This window comes from Haemaphysalis longicornis, unplaced genomic scaffold (genome assembly GCF_048455015.1).
Source record: "Haemaphysalis longicornis isolate Haplotype H1 unplaced genomic scaffold, Haemaphysalis longicornis Haplotype H1 scaffold_10, whole genome shotgun sequence".
In the NCBI taxonomy this organism is placed as follows: Eukaryota; Metazoa; Arthropoda; class Arachnida; order Ixodida; family Ixodidae; genus Haemaphysalis; species Haemaphysalis longicornis.
In genome coordinates, this window is record NW_027526204.1 from 76,671,645 (window position 1) to 76,688,020 (window position 16,376).

Below are 16,376 nucleotides of genomic sequence, written 5' to 3' on the forward strand. Positions count from 1 at the left end.
TCAATATACGAATTTGCTAGACCGATGTATGGGGGGAGAGGGTTGCTAGTGCCTTTGGGCAAATGCATGTCCTCGATCTTATTAACTAGGTCTGCATCCGTGCCTGGGAATCCCTGGATGATGCTAGCGAGACGATAGGCTTGATTCGTTTTCGACTGGTTAGGGTTCAGGATGCATTTGAGAAGCAGCCATGTCCGTTTTATGTACAGATTACCACGCATCTGGTCGCACATTTCTCCCCATTGATCCTTAGAGACTCGCAGTGTGTATTTCTGAATGTTCGCTTCCACTTCTGCGAGTTTGCAACGTAACCTGTGGTTATGTGTTCCGTCTCCAACGTTTTTTGTGTGCTCTTGTACGCGTGCCACAGGTGCTGCAGATGAGAATCTATGGTCTCCGAAGGTATGTCTGGGTCGACTGCTTTGGTTACGGCTCGTGTCCGTAACCAGTTGCTTTACACACTTTTGCAGATCTAATGGGTTGTACGCTACCGATGTTCCTTCTCGACAACTCCTGAACTCGTCCCAGTTTGTGAGGGGCTGCTGTCGGGGGTGAGTTCTGATGGTGTGGGCACGGGAAAGATCAGTTTGGATGATGAAATGATCACTTCCGAGGGTGCTATCAGTGATGCTCCATCTGAAATTTTTGACCTTGAGTGTGAAGGTGAGATGTCGAGTGGAATCTTCTTGAGCACTGTTGCCAATCCGGGTTGGAGCATTGGGGTCTGATTCTAATGTAAAATGGTGGATCTGCGCCTGGTCCCAAAGGTCTCTTTCCTTTTTTTGCGCATTTGGAACAAGCCCACGCCGTGGCGGCGGGAAGGAGTGTGATCAGACCATGGGGGGTTTCTGCTATATTGAATTGGGTTCTACGCGCTGGGATGTTTCTTTGGGTTACTACGGCTGTTTTCGGGTTTGCTTCGTTTTGGAATGCTTGGTAACCAGTAAGTATAACGGCTCTGCCCGGCTTTTGGAGGGCTATAATGCCTGTATATAGGTGTTTCAATAGACTGGATGATCAACTGCAAGTTTCTTCGTTTTCTACTAAAGCCCCTACAGTTCTACTGCCAGACTGGGACGGCCGCACAGTCACTATTCAATGGCTGGTTCATATTGGGTGCCAATGTGGGGAACGTGCCCAGGCAGGTTGCTGACACTTTTGAGAATCTCTCCAATGTACAGTGCTCACGGATTGAAACGCGACACTGCGAGCGCGTGGCCTGCGGTACATGCAGCGCCGCCCATGGACGCCCGCGGAAGCTAGGTGTTGCATTGGGGTATACCCAGAGGATGAGAGCGGGACTGTGGTTCTCCGCAGCGACAGTGGGGCGCTGCGAGCCTGGAACGCTGGAACGCGTTTGTGCGCCGACGGTAGTAGCCGGGCTGTGCACGCAGCCGATTTAGCGACATCGTGTGCGCGCGCTCTTGTTACGCGTGCCCGTCCAATGCGCCACAGTGATATTCATGTAATGCACGGTCAGGCTTATCTGAATAAAACGGGCGTCTGCACGAAGCAACCGCAAAGTTTATTCCAGGATGTAACTAAAAAAAAGGAAAGACGCCTTTGCAGGCACGTTCGCGTATTGTGCGGTGCGTTAGTACTTCGTCGGCTCTCCTCTTTTTTTTTTTTGTTTACATCATGAAATAAAGTTGGCTGTTCCTTCGTGCAGACGCTCGTTTTAGTCAGATAAGCGCGACGGTGCCTTACATGCACATTATCTGTGTCGCATCGGAAGGGCACGCGTAACAAGAGCGCGCGAGCAGACGATGTCGAGAAATTGGCCGAGCGGACCGCCGGGCGGCTTCCACCGGCGCACAAACACGCCTCTGCGCTCCAGGCTCGCTCGCAGCACACCGCTGTCGCTGCGGGGAACCACAGCACCGCTTATTGGCAACCGGAAGCAGCAAGCCTACGGTCAAAACGCTCTCATCCTCTGGGTATACCACAATGCAACCCCTAGCTTCCGCGGGCGTCCACGGGCGGCGCTGCATGTACCGCAGGCCACGCGCTCGCAGCATAGAGAAATACATACTCGCAGTGTCGTGTTTCAATCCGTGAGCACTGTACATGAGCAGTTCAGCGCGGAGGGTACCTATGCTACTTTAGAGATTGGATTGAATAGTTAACATATTAGCCTGCAGAGTTTGGTGGTGTTGCTCGACAAATTCACTTTTCTGCTCGTGTAAGAACTTCCTGGTTGACAAGGCGCGCTTACTTAATTCAAGGGCAGCGATTCTCTTATGCTGCTCGTCATGCATGGCATTCTCAGCTGAGGGTTGGGAGGTTTCACCGTCTGCACTCCGTTTGGTTGCGGGGGGATTTGTGTTCGGTTTTTCTAGAGTGCGGGTTTCGATTTGCGATTTCAGGGCTTTGTTTTCCTGACGCAAAGCGAAATTCTCCTGTCCGAGCAGGTTAATCTCTGCTCTGATGCTAGATACCTCTTATTAAGTCAGGGGGGAGAGAGGAGGGGGGTTGGAGCAGGGAGGATGAGCAGTGAGAGGGAGCACAAGAGCCCGTTTTTGTCGCTGCTCGGCTGCCTGTCCTGGCATGGTTGTATTGGTTGTTTCTTGGGCACTTGAGGTCCTCAAGGTGATTTATTTTGGCTGAAAGGGGGTTGGTAACCCATGGAAGGGTACTGTGTGTTGTTCTTGCTTGGAGGGTTGGGCGTCCTGCTGATCTTTGTCGGAGTTACAAGCTTGAGCGTAGGTTTGAGGGCGTCGGCGGGGTTGGAAGCGGCGGGAACAGTCCGTGGCACCGGTGATGTGTGGACCTTCACAAACGATGCATTTGGGGAGACACGGGTGGTTGTCGGGGTTTGGGGTTCCACACTTAGAGCACCTTGAGGGTGGCTTTGCGTTATTACGTCTTGGAGGTGTCCTGGCTGCCAGCACGCGGTGCAGGCCTCCATTTTCCGTCGGAAGGGCTTGCACCGGTACATCGCAGCTCGGTAACGGATCCAGAAGAGAACCCGGGTTCCATTGAACAGGATCTGAGCGTTTTTGGAGGTCCGGAGCCGTTTCGCCGCGAGGATCTGTAGACGAGGTTTCTAGTCGCTCACGCTTCGGAAAACCTCTTCGGGTTTGTCGTCTTCAGGGATGTTAAAAACGCGCCAGTTGCCGTGTTAACGGGAGCGGAAACATGTGCAACTTCTTCGTACTGCCGTCCGTTTAATGCGAGGGATTGCATGGCAGAGCATTTTTGTGCGCGTTCTTCCGAGGGGGTACTTATCAGCAGGTATTTGCCCACGTGACACGTATGTGGTCTACCGGGTTCTGCGGGAGGTTGGCTTTGTGCAAAACAGCATCCGCAAGAGAGGCTTGAGGCGTTGACCTGAGATCGAGTCCCCCTCTCGGTCGTATATAGAACGATCTTGATGTCTTGGGAAGTGGCGATGCCGGTGGGTTGCGCCTCGCAGAGCGGATGCGAGCGTCGCGGTGGACTTGCTGGTTGTTCGAGGTGGGTGCTTGCAAGGACGCGTTCCTGGCGTCGAGGTAGGTTTGTTGTCGGCGGCGAATATCCGTCCAGCCGCCTTGGTTGAGCTCAGTGGGATCGATGTTTCCTCTGGCTACGACGACTTCCATAGCCACGGTGGTTGTGGGGAGCTAGGCCTAGCGGCTAAGCCTAGCTCCGACGTGACGACCGAACGTGGTAGTTTTCTCGCCAGAAAAGTGCAGGAATGTCTGAAAAAGCGTCTTCCGATCGTTCCTTACACCTTCCGGCGTCCGCTGGCACTGGCCTTCGGGGTCCTAGACGAGGATTTCGGCTCAACACTTGAAAAATTACGGAGATCATGCGAGGCACGTTTGATCAATTCGAGCGACTAGAGCGCCCCCCTCGTTATACGGAGTGGCGCATGATTTTTTTCTCGACAAAAGCTTCAGACAGTTCCTCAAAAAGCTTGAAGTTAGTAAGAATATGTACAGACAACTTTCTTCCCTACATGAGTGAATGGACGGCCGGTAACGACTGATGCAAGTATGTTCCCCCGCGATTGCGCGATGCAAGAACGACCCTTGTAGGCTCAGTCTAGCCTGATATGTTTATTTCACCGATTTTCTGTACCTGTTTTTCACGCAATAAACATATTTATGATTTCTGATTCTGATGCTCCCCATATAAGGGTACCAAAACACTCTCGCGGCCCATTTTCTTCCTCCATGTCCCGTAGTCTCTCCTCAAATTTTATCTTTCTCTGTGCCTCCCTTGCCTCAAAGACGATCGGCCCATATCCACCTGTACCGCTTCATTCGTAGTTCTTATACGGGCCCCTAGGGCTAGCCTACCTACCGCCCTCTGATTTACCTCCAAGCCCGCTTTGGACTTTGACTTCAAGCATATAACCGCATTTCCGAAAGTCAATCCTGTTACCATGACCACCTTACCATTTCATATTTGTTGCAGCCCCACAGTGCTCGATGTTTCATTACAGCCGCGTTCCGTCTTTTTGTTTCAAAGTAGGCCTCATGCGCATGCGTGAATCTGCGCCGTCATTAAGCCGTACTCCTAAATGTTTTTTACCCCTGGTATTTCTACTTGTTGAATTGGTACCGATTTGTGCTCCGTGTCGTCCTTGAATAACATGATTCCTCATTTTTCTCTGCTAAAGGATAGCCCAAGGTGAGTTGCTTCCTCTCCGAATATATCCATTACGGCCTGCATCCTCTCCGGGCATCCGCTGTCAACAATATGTCGTCTGCATGCATTAATATTGGGATTCGCTGTTCCACCACCCTCCGTTTTTATGGATGGTAAATCGAATCCCGGCCTACTGCCCCATAGCTTTCTTTTTAAACCCGCCATGTAGAACATGAACAGCAGTGGAGCGAGAGGACATCCTCGTTTCAAACCCTTGTAGGTGTATACAGACGTATTGTATGTTATCCCATACCACACTGTTTGCACTTGGTTCTCCCGGAATGGCACCCTGACTAAGTTAATGAATTCTGCCCCCACTTCCTCGTCCTCCAGGATACTCCATTACGGCTCCCCGTCTACATTATCGTCAGCCCTTTATTGTCCAGAAAGGCAAACCACAAACGTTGGGTTTGCATCTTCGCCTCCTCTATGAATTGGCTCACTACAAATAGGTTGTCATCTAGTCTTCCGCCTTTCGAAACCCATTTTGAAGTTCTCCTAGCGGTCTATTCTCTTCTACCCACTGCTCTAGTTCAAATGTTCCTGCCTGCATTCACAACCTATATAGCACGGGCGTGACGGTGACTGGCCTGTACGAGCTCAGTTTAATCTTGTCTCCTTTGCCCTTATAGATTAAGCTCATCCTGCTAGTATGCCGCGTGTCCGGTATTTCCTCTTCTATCCCTGTGCTGATGGCTTGTAGATGCCTTCCTTGCTCTTTGGTCCTACATGGTTGACCAACTCCATCGGTATCCCATCCGTGCCTACAGCGGTATTTTTGGTGACCTTTCCCTCTGCTTTTCCCCACTTGAGTTTGCCCCCGCCTATCTCCAGACCTTTCAGGCTCCCCGTCGTTACATCACTGTGACGCTGCGGGACTGCTTTATCAACCCTACAAATTTTTTCAGATATAATTTCATGAAGATATGCCAATGCTTCCTCTCCCTTGAGCATCTGCCCCGGTTCGTTTTCTATAGTCCCACCTTCCGTATGTTCCAGGCGTTTCCCTAATGCCCGCACATGGCTCCAAAACTTTTTGGCGCGCCTCTACCCTTCCCTCGTATTTGCGCCACCCATCGCTCGCTGTCGCCCTTTATCTTCGCCTGCACCAACAGTTATTCTTTATTTATTCTTTATTCAACATATACCTGCAGCGCCCGAAGGCGTTATAGCAGGGGGGTTACAGGTTCGAAAAAAACAAGTTTTCATTCACAGCAGACACTTGTACATTTGAGAGCCCATTCCACTCATGTATCGTTTTGACAAAAAATGAATTTGCAAAAATTGCAGTCCTGGGACGGTATTCCCTCAGTTTAAAGGAATGATCAATTCGATTTGACAAATAATATGGCGTCTGTAAATACATGTCCTTGTTGATTCCAATTTTATTATTAAATATTAAATATAAACGTTTTAATCGCAATTTTCTTCTACGTGATGAAAGCAGCTCCCAATTCAATTCTTGTTTCATAGCGGTACAGCTTTCCCGCCATTGATAACCGCCCCAGGAAGTTGCACTTCCACTTTTATTTGCATATATTGCTCATATTCCATCCCTTCCTGCTCCCTCCCTCCTTCGGTGCATAGGTGCGCACTGCCGCATGGCGGAGCCTAGCGGAACCAGCATGCTTACAAATTTTGGATGGGGCGCGCAGCGATTTGGACGGCCAAACAAAACGCGCGGGGTGATCTCGGAGGCCGTGTCGCGAGTGAGGCACTTGGTGTCAACCACACAAGGTGGCGCTCGCGTTCTCCGCCCGAGCGCCGAACGCCCGAGCTCCTAGGGCTATCCTTTGTTTAGCAGAGAAAAATCGGGGATCATGGTCTTTAACGACGACACCGAGCACAAATCGGTATCACTTCAACACGTAGAAATACCAAGGGTAAAGGAGTATAAATATTCAGTAGTATGGCTTCACGGCGGCGCAGATTACACGATGTCCATGAGGCCCACCTCTAAACAAATTAAGACGAAATGCGGCTATAATGAAACAGAACCCTCTGGGGATACAACAAATACGAGGTGGTAAGGGGAGCCTAGGAAGGGGTCATGGTACCAGGGTTAATTTCGGAAAGTCGGTTCTGCGTATGAAACCAGGCACCCAAGCGGGCCTGGAGGTAAATCAGAGTGCGGTAGGCATAGTGGCCCTAGGGGCCACAGCAAAACTACAAACGAAGCGGTACAGGGGGATATGGGCTGGTCGTCTTTCGAGGCGAGGGAGGCGCAGAGCAAGATAAAGTTTGAGGAGCGACATAGTGACATGGCGGGCGAAAAACGGGCCGCGAGGGTGTTTAAGCACCTTTATTTATTTATTTATTTATTTATTTATTTATTTATTTATTTATTTATTTATTTATTTATTTATTTATTTATTTATTTATTTATTTATTTATTCAATACTCTCAATGCCCCTAAAGGCGTTACAGAGAGGAGTGGGACAGTTATACAGTGCAAGTCATGGCCGCTCTTAATGAAACAGGATCAGGTATGGGGGCAATTGAGGCGAGGAGGCTCTTCCAGTCATATGCTGTATTCGGCAAGAACGAATCGAAACTCAAATTTCTCCGGCAATTGGGGAGTCGGACTACAACTTTTAATCTGCGGTCAAAGCGTGGGGAAATGTAAGATGGTGGTGAAACAATGTCATTCTTAATGTCCGGGTGAGTATCTTTTGTCAAAAAGGCCTAAACGGGCAATTTCCCTGCGAGGTGTTAAAGTGGGAAGGTTAAGGTTTGCTTTCATGAAAGAAACGCTAGCTGCCCGATAGTAGTTGGAAATGATGGAACGAGAGGCACGGTTCTGGATTGATTCAAGCGATGAGGAGAGCGATAATAAATGTGGATCCCAGTTAGCGGAAGCGTATTCGAGTTTAGTTCTAACAAGTATTTTATAAAGCAGTAATTTCAAGGAAACAGGACCTAAGGGAAAGTTACGAAGAAAGTAGCCAAGCATGCGATTAGCATTGTTAGTTACTTATTCTACATGCGTTTGCCAAGAAAGGTTGCTACTGATGTGAATGCCAAGGTATTTGTACGTGTTAACTGTTGTGAGCGGAGTATTGCTAATTACATAGGGATAAATAGAAGGGGGAGGCGACGTACTAAAACTTTCATTAGGCTGCACGGACCAGTCAAAACACCATGCTGAAACGTTGTTCAGATCAGTTTGAAGTTGCAAGCACTCGTTAGTACTAGATATTTCGCAGCAGATAATGGCATCGTCTGCAAAAAGCCGAATTGAAGGAACAAATATGATTAGTAAGGTCGTTAAAATATATAAGAAAAAGTAGTGGGCCCAACACAGAACCTTGTGTAAACCAGAAGTGGGTGAGTCGCATTCATTAGCTCTAACATAATGGGTAAGGTTGGTTAGAAAACACTCAATCCACTTAGGAATTTGGGGTCAATGTTAATTTTTCTCAGTTTTAAGAGCAGTAAACGATGAGAGACTGTGTCAAATGCTTTTTTGAAATATAGGAAAACGCAGTCAATATAGGAACCCGATCGATGCCAGAAAATAGGTTGTTACTAAACTGCAAAAGTTGGGTTTCACAGGAGTAGTTTTTTCTAAAACCATGCTGATGTTTATAAAAAAATTAGATTCCAGGAATGTAAATAAACTGGAATAAATAACATGTTCAAGCAGTTTACAGGAAATACCGTGTATGGTCGCTCCGAGGCCGGGCCGTAAGACTTGAGTTACGGAAGACTTGGGTTACGGAACAGTCGCTCTCGCCGAAAAACGAGTCGCTGCGAAAAAATTGAAGACATGGTTAGCGACGAGTATGTTGCAGTGCAGGCGAAGTGGGTTTACGGTTCTCAATTTGCAAATGCCAACTCAATCGATGCATAGTTATCTGGTCCAGGTGGGCAACGAGGTATCACTGGTGTTAGGTTCCGCTGATGAAACTTCCTTAGAAAATGAAAGAGTGAAGTAATCGTGCAGTGCAACACAACAGTCATTTTCTGGCACTATATCACCTTGTTAATCAAGTAGCTTGATATTTTGCGTTGTGTGTCCGTTCAGTTTTCCAAAATTTCCGAGGGTTAGTCCCTAACAAGGAAGGAAGGGTGTTATAACGCTTGCTTTGCTTCCTTAATTAAGCGCATGCTTGTACTCGGACGCTGATTTGTGATAAGCTGACCAGCTTATGCTGTTGTCTAATTGCAAGGCAGAACGGCATAATCGTTTTTCTCTTATTGCGGAGCTTATAAGGTGCTGACGTGAACCAAGGGGATCTGAATCTAAAACGAATTGTTTTAAGTGGAATAAATCTGTCGGTTAGCTCTTGCACCGTATTTTTGGATATTTTCCAATTTTCTTCTACCATTCTCAGTAAGGAGTTCAAATAGGTCTTGCAAATATAATATTTGCTTAAAACGACCTGACGATTACACCGCAACGAATGGTCTGTGTAGGAGCAGGGGGTTAGAGAGATGCGCGGTGGCGGTCTCTTACCCGTGGAGTGGACGGTGGTGCAGTCACTTATCGACGTCTCCACCAGGTTGTGCTGCTGCAGCTCAATTGCGTCGTCCATCACCAGGGCCACGTCGTCGTCGCAGCTGACCACCGGGTCGTCCGTTGTGTCTACACTGCGATCGCGAGCCGCAAGAATGTCCGGCATTTATGCCCTCGATACGAACGAAGCAAGATGTGCACGGCATAGAGAACTACTGATGTTGAAAACATGATTGATTGATTGATTGTAGGGTTTAACGCGCCGACGCAACGCAGGCGATGAGGCGCGCCTTAGTGGAGGGCTCCGGATTAATTTTGACCACCTGGGGATCTTTATCGTGCGCCGAAATCTCGTACACACGGGCGTTTTTGCTTTTCGCCTCCATCAGAAAAGCGGCCGCCGCGGCCGGGAAACGAACCCGCGACCTCATGCTCAGCAGCGCAACGCCTTAGCCACTGAGCCACCGCGGCGGGTATGTTGAAAACAAATACAAACGGTGTGCGTTTAAATGGTCAGCGCGTAGTATTCAATGCCACTGACACCGGTCGTCTTTATTAAAGGGACCTTGCAACACTTTCTTCAACTTTTTTCTATCATTCTGAAATGCTTTCTTAACGTAGTCAACAAACACATCCGGTACTTGGAATAGGGTGTCACAAAATGCCGCAGCCCAAAATTACTTCTATGCCCATCAGATAACTAAAAAACTTGCGCAGACGTTTTTCCGCTCTTTTCCAATCTCGGCGTTATCCGCGCACTTGAATTACGTCATTAGAGCGATGTAGAAGCTATTGGCTGGGTTGCTTTCAGTCGCAGCAATAAAATAATTCGATAGCCGTTTAAAAAACATCGCCATAAAATCAAACCAGCCACACAAGGCGTATCTGCTGCGACGAGCAAATCACGCATTACCACTCCTTTATGGCGATAACTACAGCTCTCAGAATGCTTCGAGATGTGAAGGAAAGAGTAAAAGCGTTTATGAGTTGTAGAGCCCATCCAAACATATTTAGAGCGTCCGCACGCACGTTCTACGTGTTTTACCTTTGCTTGTACAGTCGAACACGGATATATCGAACTCAAAGGGGATCGCGAAAGAATTCGATATATCGATAATTCGATATATAAAATACGCCTATCTGAAGATTATCTGACAAATCCGCACATCACTGAGAGTTTTATGAAGTCGTGGAAAATGGTAGTTTACCGTTTTGACCCTCAAAGCACGGAAAATCCGAACCGCAGCATGATGAGCACCGCACTTTATTTATCATTGAAATGTCTTTGAGCTTCACTTGTTTTTTCTTCTGCGTCGTAAAGTTCGCCAAATTGCATTCAAGATTACAAACACGCACAAATGAGAAAATCAACGCTTTACACTGTGCCACAGCAGAGGCGAATAACGCTGACGGAACCTCGGCTGCAGTAGGCGGTTGGGAACGTTGTCAGGCACTGAGTTCCGTTATCTTCAGTATCTGAACCGAACACCTCCCCGATCTGGAGGCGTGCAACGAAGTCGCTTTGAATCTGACACGCCGGAATAGCCGGAGCGGGTTGTGCTGCATTCGCCTTTATGTCAACGTTGATGCGTGCATCGCCCTCAAAACTACTGCGAGGAATTCCGAACGCCTTTTCAAACATCTTTTTCAGCAACCTGCACCCGACGAATTCCTGCCTTCGTTGCTCCGAAATGAATGCCTTGGACAAAACAAACATACAACGCCGCATCGGTCCCCCTGCACGAGCCACCAAACAGCTCAATCACAGAAAAAGAGTGCCTCCGGTCAATTTCTTTCGCTCCTTTATGTCTTTTCGCCCCAACCACTATCCGCGTTCTAGCTTCCATGGAGCTGCCCCTCGTGCCAGCGTGAAAACAGCTGTTGAAGGCCATCGAAGCGACATAATGCCGTGGACGCCGCCTCTCTCACCAAGCCAGGAAGCTCCTGTGATGAGTCAACATTATCAACTCCACCCCATCAGAGGAAGCAAACTTTCAGGGGCACCTTCGGCGCGGAATCCGATATATCGAATTTGCCCGTGATCAGGAGTTCGATACACGCGCACAACAGCCCTATACTTTTGCATGGGATTTTCAAGGGGATGTTTGCACTGTTCGATATAGACAATAATTCGATATATCCGTGTTCGATATATCCGTGTTCAACTGTGTGTGTGTGTGTGTGTGTGTGTGTGTGTGTGTGTGTGTGTGTGTGTGTGTGTGTGTGTGTGTGTGTGTGTGTGTGTGTGTGTGTGTGTGTGTGTGTGTGTGTGTGTGTGTGTGTGTGTGTGTGTGTGTGTGTGTGTGTGTGTGTGTGTGTGTGTGTGTGTGTGTGTGTGTGTGTGTGTGTGTGTGTGTGTGTGTGTGTGTGTGTGTGTGTGTGTGTGTGTGTGTGTGTGTGCGTGCGTGCGTGCGTGCGTGCGTGCGTGCGTGCGTGCGTGCGTGCGTGCGTGCGTGCGTGCGTGCGTGCGTGCGTGCGTGCGTGCGTGCGTGCGCGTGCGCGTGCGCGTGCGTGCGTGCGTGCGTGCGCGCGCGCGCGCAAAACTGCATGGGGAGTGCTCCTAATATTAATTACCCTAAGCCAACATCAATGCGTACATAGCTGATATCAAATAGCGTTGTTTTAGCTGCTGTCTGGAGTGTCGGGGATGGAGTTCCCGTGCTCATAGAGCGGTCAGGAGGTGGTAGTGGTACGAGGACTGATCACAAAGCTTCCCTTATAGCATGCGCTAGACAAAAACATGTAAAAAAGAAACATCCCCCTCGCAAGGGGCACGATCAAATGCAGAGCATTTCCGTGGGGGGCGCGCCTGCAAGTCGTATGGATTACGTATTGGTTGTTGTTGTAATTCTTGTCTTCCAGCGTAGACATTGTCGATGAAGTCGATGGTGAAACGTGAAACGTGCCGTGAACCCCCTGCCGCGGCTATGACGCAACGTGGAGCGGCTATGACGCAACGTGGCGCGGCTATGACGCAACACAATCGAACACAATCCACTTTAATCCAATCCAATTCAAATCCAAACCAATCCAATCCAAGCCATGTCAAGCCAAGCCAATCGAATCCAATCCAATGCCCCTCGCGAAAGAGTGTTATAGCGCCGAAATCGCGCCACCACACGGGCGCGTGATGTTGACGTCACGATCACGCCACAGATGTTAGCGACCGGAGCGCGCGCGAACGACATATGTGGTTTAAGCGCAAACAGACCGCGGCGAGAGAGCGGGATGCGAGCGCCCCCACCTGTTCTTGCGCGCGAACCGACTGTTGCTCAGCGCGAACCCAACGCGGCGAGGGAGGGTGTTGCGCACGTCCTGACCTGTTGTGCGCCCGAACCGAACGCAGCGAGAGAGGGTGTTGCGAGCGGAGAGAAGGCGAGGAGGACGCGGGGGAGAGGGCGCACCTGTGGCCGACGGTTGAATGAGTCAAGGATATAAGGCGCGTTCGTAACGTTCTGTTCTGTGTCGGCTTTGTGGCCCAGCGGGTAGAGCACCATGTACCTTGCGTTCCGCCCGCAGAGTCGTGGGATCGAAACCTGACGCCGGTAGGTATTATTTTTTTATATAGTGTAGGGGGAGCGATGCGGACTACGGACGTCAACGCGGGTGACATCGTGAGTTACTGAAATGCTCTGCATTTAAAAAGTTCAATCTGTGTTCACAAAATTGAAATCGGCGTTTTTGTAGTCTCTAATTAGTTTAGTGCTTCGCCCATGACCGGAAGGTTTCACGTTGTAAAGGAAGTTTAGAATAGAATGATTGCTTAGCCCTGGTAGATGAGTCATGGATGATATATGAGGAGCATGGACACGCCGGAGAGATGGAGGATGTGGGGGCCAAGCCCCTCCAATCGGGGCGAGGAGGCGCTAGCAACGTCCTCCTCCTTGGTGGGGCGAGGGCGATCCTTGCGCGCCTCCCTCTCCCTACGAAGCGACGGGGGAGAAGCGCAGGAGACTCCCCGAGAGACCGCCCTTGGGGCGCGCAGAGATCGCACGGTACGCAAATGCCTTTCGGTCACTTGGCCGTTTCTTGCATTAGCCGTTGTTTCCAAGTTTCGTGGGTCACGGCCCCCACCGTGTCGATTTGCGCTTGCCTTGATTGGCGTCAGTGCGTTTATCTACGTTGTCCGGCGAGTCTCCACGGGCATATTCCACTCCCTGGTGGGTTGGCCCCCCGTCCGCGCTGTGGCGGCTTGCGCCGTCTAAGGTCAGCTGACGATCGCCGATGCCGCCCGGTCGAGTCCAGCGGCTTCAAATGTGTAGCGGCCACAGAAAGCCCCCTTCCCCTACGTCGGCGAGCGTTGCGGCCGGCGGACGCCGGCGGACGCTAACTGCTGCCCGACTACGGGCTGGGCACACGCTGACGGGTGTATGCCCCAGGGGTTAGGTGCGTAGTGCAGTGTAGTGTTTGTATCGTGGTAATCCGCGTAATAAACCCCTGTACTATGGAAGGTATCGCTTCCCTGTGAAGTGACTGACAACGTACACGCGCGGCGAGAGTCGTGGCTCGCTCTCGAACCCGTTGTGGGCAGTCTCTCGGCAATCCAGTTCGGTGCTGCGAGAGCTGTGAGAATAACGACATTCTATTATTCTATTCTGTTCCTTAATGTAATGGCAAGGATTGAGGATGGGATATGCCCGCAAGGGCAAGACAGCTGACCAAACTTTAGGGAAAGTCGGTAGGGGAAGGTGGGGCTTACGCAACAGTTAAAAAGCTGGTAATGGCAGCAGAGACAATAAAGTGGGCACAAAGAATGGAAGCGGAAAAAACCCTGGATACTTATAGGAGAGAGAAACTAGAAATCAGAAATGAAGGTTTCTATGGCAATACGAGGCAGTGCACTGCTTTTCGAAGCACGGGCGGGGTGCCTGTAAACCCAGGCATACACGAGTAACTACAGGCAGCAGGATGAAAGCTGTGCACGCTGCTGCAGTCGTCGGGAAACTATAGGCCATATTGTCAGGGGCTGCGCAGAGATGCGACCACCGCGGGGTGAAGGGGAAATGACGTTGGGGGAGGCCTTGGAGTGAGGGGTAACCTCAACTTCAGTGCCATGGAAGTGACGACGAGGCGACTGGAACGGTGGTGGAGGAAAAGAAAAGAAGGGATGGGTATGCGGGCGGAGTAATCATACGGATAATTTAGAATAGCGGGGGAAGAAAAAAAAGGGATGGCAGCGATGAGAATTTAAAACAAAGGTGAAGAAGAGATTAGGGGGAGGAAGCAAATCTATTAAGTTAGCTAGGAGTATGGCCTGTAAGTGGAATAAAACAACCGACGCCCCGATTCAAAGGGAGAGCCACTAATCATTATCATCATCATCGAGCGCTTTTTCGCCAGGAGAAGCGGCGGGCAGACGTCCGTCCATGGAGAAAAGAATACTCAGGAGAGGCCCCTAGCATCCCAATGCAGTGCGAAAAGTGTGGAGGAAGTGACGTCATTTTTCTTGAGCCCACAGACAGCGTTGCCTAGATTTTTACGGCTCCAGCGGCTAAATGTGGCCGAATGCCACGGACAATTTTTTACGGCGCTTTGACTCTAGCTGCCTCGCCACGCTCGCAACACAGCACAGTCGCTACGGCGAACGTTTTTAGATTAGGTCAGTTTGAAAACTTCACCGTTGGAGGCGGCCCCAACTCGTATCACGGCCGCAGCGGCGCTGGCGTCACTTCGAGATCGAGGGAGCGAGCAGCCGCCGCTGCCGCCGGCTGCTGCAGGCAAAAGCCTCCCCGCTCAGCGTTGGCGAGAGCCACAGTCGGTGCTTTGCTTGCTGTGCGTTTTTTCATTGTGAAGCGAAGCGAAATTCTTCGCAGCTGATACGTAGCGCACACCGCCGTGCTGTACGGACCCAAACACTGCGCCCGTCGTCTGCGTTCGCTTTCGCGAGCCGCCCGTACCGCGAAGCTGTTATCAAACCGGAAACAGCAGAGGATGATGGGAAAGAGTTCTGGGCTCAGTGGGCTCAAGTCATGGCGGGACTCGGCTTCACAAATGTGACGTCAGGGCCTCTCCTAACCTTTTCTTTCCTCCCTGCGTGCGTTGTAGGCACTCTGCAGTTACTTTTTTGTGTAAATTCGTCACCGGTGTGGCGCATGCGCTCTGTAATCGCGTTGAGAATGGTAATTATATAGCACGGTCTGTACGGGAAAGGGAGCTATGTTTGCTCATTTTTCATCACATGCATTTGGCCAACCGAGCACAACTCCTACGGTGTGGTTTAAAGGAGCCATGAAGAGAAAATACAACTTCGTTTAATTTGAAAGAACTGGGATTCAGTATCTCACTCAGCTCCATTACAGCCACAAAATATTTTTTAACGAAAAAAAAGCAATAAGTATTTAAAAACTTTCGAATTTTGCGCCACAGTGACGTGTTATGAGCAAGAATGACGTCATACGGGCCAACAATAAAACATAATTTTCAGTGCGTTAACTGCACGTTAGCATTACAATGATGAGGTCAAATGGAACTAGAGGCCCCATTAACGACGTCCAGTCATGTGTCGTCGCGAAAGGTCAGTTAGGCGGCCGCCAATCGCACAAACAAGGTTCCGTGACGTTATAGAAAAGTTGCGGGAAATTGGCTAGGGGGTCGCGACTGCTTCACACGTTTTCTTTAATATCTCCGTTATTTGTTCGAAGATTGCGATGATATTGGTATCATTGTTATCGGGACTAAGGCGTCTTTTTAATAAACCCAACTTGTATTTTGTCTTCATGGCTCCTTTAATGATCGGGGCTAGCATGACACTTTTTCTTCATTGTTTGTCGATTTTTCAATCGTGTTGTGTCAACTAAGGAAACAGCGGCGTGCTTGAGGCTGGCCAGCGTACGTCAATGTTTTTTTTTTATTGCTGATTCTCTATGAAGTTCAGCATACCGAGAAAGCAGCGGCGAGACCGGCATACGGAAACGTTTCCGTTTTGTTTTTCCGAATTTGATGCACTCAGCGCACATGACAGATGTCTAAAACTTCATTCAAGTCCGGGAAAAGTATAGAAATACAGGTTTCACAACCGCAATTATCACCAAGTCACATGGCATCATTTTATCGCGTGATGTTTTTAAAACTGTACACTTCAAGGCACGCGAAATACCCATAAACGTAAAATATTCGCACTGTATAGAGTTATGTCCGACGTAACAGAGTCAAAAATTAAGGTTATGCCCGACGTAATTTCCCCCCAAAAAAGTGAAGTTATGCCCTATCCTCGCGGCGGATGAGAGCGGTGCGGAGGGCAATTGGCGTCCGACGTATTCTATAGTGAAAAATTAAGTTACGC

The 16,376-nt window shown here is 49.6% G+C and overlaps 1 protein-coding gene across 1 annotated transcript in view; it reads right to left on the reverse strand.

Moving 5' to 3' along the window:
- LOC144157814 (uncharacterized) overlaps positions 1 to 9,217 on the reverse strand; it is a 79,367-nt gene extending 70,150 nt beyond the window's left edge. The window contains exons 1-2 of the mRNA XM_077688557.1: positions 9,095 to 9,217; positions 8,296 to 8,385 (exon numbers count right to left, since the gene is read on the reverse strand). The gene's annotated coding sequence lies outside the window, so the exon portion shown is untranslated. The remainder of the gene's footprint in view (positions 1 to 8,295; positions 8,386 to 9,094) is intronic.
- Positions 9,218 to 16,376: the final 7,159 nt, after the last annotated feature.